Source organism: Psammomys obesus, unplaced genomic scaffold, assembly GCF_907164565.1.
Source record: "Psammomys obesus unplaced genomic scaffold, mPsaObe1.curated_primary_1811, whole genome shotgun sequence".
In the NCBI taxonomy this organism is placed as follows: domain Eukaryota; kingdom Metazoa; phylum Chordata; class Mammalia; order Rodentia; family Muridae; genus Psammomys; species Psammomys obesus.
The window spans coordinates 3,804,685-3,808,093 of NW_026592510.1; positions in this window are offsets into that span (position 1 = coordinate 3,804,685).

Here is a 3,409-nt window from a genome sequence, read left to right on the forward strand (position 1 = left end):
TTTTTTTTGAAGCTTGTTTTGTGTCTGAGTATGTAGTCAATTTTGGGAAAAGTTCCATGAGTTGCTGAGAAGAAGCTATGTTCTTTTGTGTTTGGGTGAAATGTTCTATAAATATCTTTTAGGTCCATTTAGCTTATAATATCAATTCGCTCTAGCTTTTCTGTTTAGTTTTTGTCTGGATGACCTGCCTATCAGCAAGAGTGGGGTACTGGAGTCTCCCACTATCAGTGTGTGGGGATCAATATGTGATCTACAATATAGTATTGTCTCTTTTTATGAACTTGGATCCCCTTGTGTTTGGTGCATAGATTTTAAAAATTGCAACGTCCTCTTGGTGGATTTTTTTTCTTTGATGAGTATGTTAGTGTCCTTCACTGATCTCTTTTGATCAGTTTTGGTTTGATGTTTATTTTGTTAGATATTAAAATGGCTACACCAGCTTGCTTCTTAAGTCCATTTTCTTAGATTAACTTTTTCCATCTTTTTAACTGAGGTGATGTCTATTCTTGGTGTTAAGGGTGTTTCTTGGATGCAGCAGCAGATGGATCCTGTTTTGGCATCCATGCTGTTTGCCTGTGTCTTTTTTTATTGGGAAATTGAGATCACTTACAATGTGAGATAACAATGAGCAGTGTTTATTGATTCCTGTTATTTTGCTGTTGTGGTGTGTGTGTGTGTGTGTGTGTGTTTCCCCTCTTTTGATTTGTTGGTCTGAGATTATTTATTCCTTATGTTTTATTGGGAGTCAATAACAGATTTAGGTTTAAGTTTTTCTTAAAGCACCTTCTGTAGGGCTTGATTTGTAGACAGATATTGTTTAAATTTGGTTTTATCCTGGAATGTCTTATTTTCTTAATTTATTATAATTGAAAGTTTTGTTTAGTATAATAATATGAACTGGCATCTGTGGGTCTCTTAGCATCTGTAGACCATCTGTCCAGACTCTTCTTATTTTAAACTATCTATTGAGAACTCAGGTGTTTTTCTAATAGGATTGCCCTTATATGTTACTTGGTCTTTTTCCTCTTTCACCTTTTAATAGTCTTTCTTTGTTCTGTACCTTTAGTATTTTAATTATAATGTGCCAAGGGTAGTTTATTTTCTGATCCAATGTATTTGGTGTTTTTTTTTTTTCTTTCTTCTTGTACCTTGATAAGCATCTCCTCCTTGAGGTTAGAGAAATGCTCTTGAAAATATTTTCTGTGCCTTTGACCTGTGTTTCTTCTTCTTCCTGTATTCCTATTGTTCTTAAATTTCATTTTTTCAGTGTCCCAGTGTAGGCATAGGATTATTGTTTAATTTAAGTGTTGATCTCTGTACCTTCCATATATGATTATAATCCTTATTCTGAGAATCTGTCTCAATGTTGTATAAACACTGCTCCCCAACTAATCCCTGATATGCCAATAAATCTGCTTACAGTCCTTACTAAGCAGGGAGAGAGTATGGATGGACTTCCTGCCAGCTAGGGGAGGAGGAGTTAGAAGAGAAAGTAGGGGATTCAGGGGTGAGCAGATGTTCAGGAGACACCAGGTGAGAGAGCTCAGCAGGAAAAAATACAAAATGCATGTATCTCTGGGATGTATGCTGGGAGAATAAAGTAATAACTGCTCAGTTATTGTGTTGTGGAGCTTACTATAAAATATAAAAGAGTCTTAATTATTTGTGTAATAGCTAGGTCAAGAGAGAAACTAAAAAACACAGTTTTATAAAAATAAATGTAAGGTAGTTCCTAGTTGTTTTGTGACAGGTTTGATTTAACATTTTCTTAGACCAAGGTATAGACACCAAGAATAGACATTTCTTTTATCATATCATTAGTGCCTATGATTGGCTCTTCCATCTCTTGCACTCTGTTGGTTAGGCTTGCCTCTGAGGTTCCCATTCAAGTTCCTAAATTATTGACTTCCAGATTTCCCTCAGTTTGGGTTTTCCTTATGAAGTCTATTTCCACTTTCAGGTTGTGGTGGTTGAACTAAATGGCCCCTTAGGCTCTTATATTTGAATGCTTAGTCACATGGCATTAGAACTCTTTGGTAGGATTAGAAGAATCAGGAGGTATGGGCTTATTGGAGGAAGTATGCCACTGGCTTTTTGGAGGAAGTGTGTCACTGGCTTTGAGGTTTCAAAAGCCCATGACAGGCCCAGACTCTCTCTTCCTGCTGCCTGTGGATCAGAGTATAGAACTTTCAGCTACTTCTCCAGCACCATGTCTGCCTGTGTGTTGCCATGTTCCACCATGATGATAATGGACTAAACCCCTGAACTGTAAGCAAGTCCCCAATTAAACGCTTTCTTTTATAAGAGTTGCCTTGGTCATATTCTCTCTTCACAGCACTAGGACAGTGACTTGAACTATTTTAGTCATTTTCTTCTGCTGTTTGTTTTCATAAATTTCTTTAAGGGATTTATTCATTTTTATCTTTAGAGACATCTATTATATTCATAAAGCTATTTTAATGTCTTTGGTACTTCAGCTATGTTGGAATTCTGTGTCTACTGTGGTAGGGTTGCTGGGCTCCAGTTCAGATATATTGTCTTGGCTGTGTTGATTGTGGTTTTTGCTGCCATTTAGGCATCTGTGTTTGAGATGATTGTAATTTTTAGGGGCTGATATCTGGTCTTGTCTTTGCTGGCTAGGTGCTGAAGGAGAGCTATATTGTTCATTGTTTTCTGTTACCTTCTCTGGTTCTTAGGAGGGTGTAGAAGCTGTGTGTTGCCCAATAGAGAATTCTTCTGGGATCCTGATAAGTGTGGCCCCTCGGGGTTTTGGGTATTTCTAGGTATTGGGAGCTGGTGCTTGGAATGGCAATGAGCTAGGGTGGGGAAGCTGAGGGGATCCACAGGAAGGAAGAAAGCAGGGCGTTCCACTAGGATCTTCTTAGTTCTCTGGAAATGGGCGCAGAGAATGAAGAGAGGTCACAATATTTAGTCTGCTATGGGGCTGAGGATGAGACGGAGGGACTAGATATGGAGGAGATGGAGAGTGACGATCTGAAGCGCGTTACCTGCTTCTCTGGCAAGCTTGGCTGGTGGGTTCCTGGGAGTGCCTGCTGGTGTTAGAGGCTGGGCTAACAGGAGGAGTGGGAAGGAAGATTAGAGGAGAAGATCTGCTGGAGATGAGGCCAGACAGGAGGAGAGGAGAGTAGGGCCACAGCAGGTGGTCCGCTACTAAACTGGAGGTAAGATTGGATACTGAATTTGGAAGGGAAGAGGGAGAGGTGAATTCTGCAGTTAGTCTACCTGCTTCCCTGGCTGGAGTGTTAATACAAATTTTAAGGTGAAAGAATAAAAAGCAGTTCTGTGCTTCTCCTCAAAAATGTCAAAATGTTCGGGACTGGGACTCAAAGAGAAAGAGAGAGAGGAAGGAAGGAAGGAAGGAAGGAAGGAAGGAAGGAAGGAAGGAAGG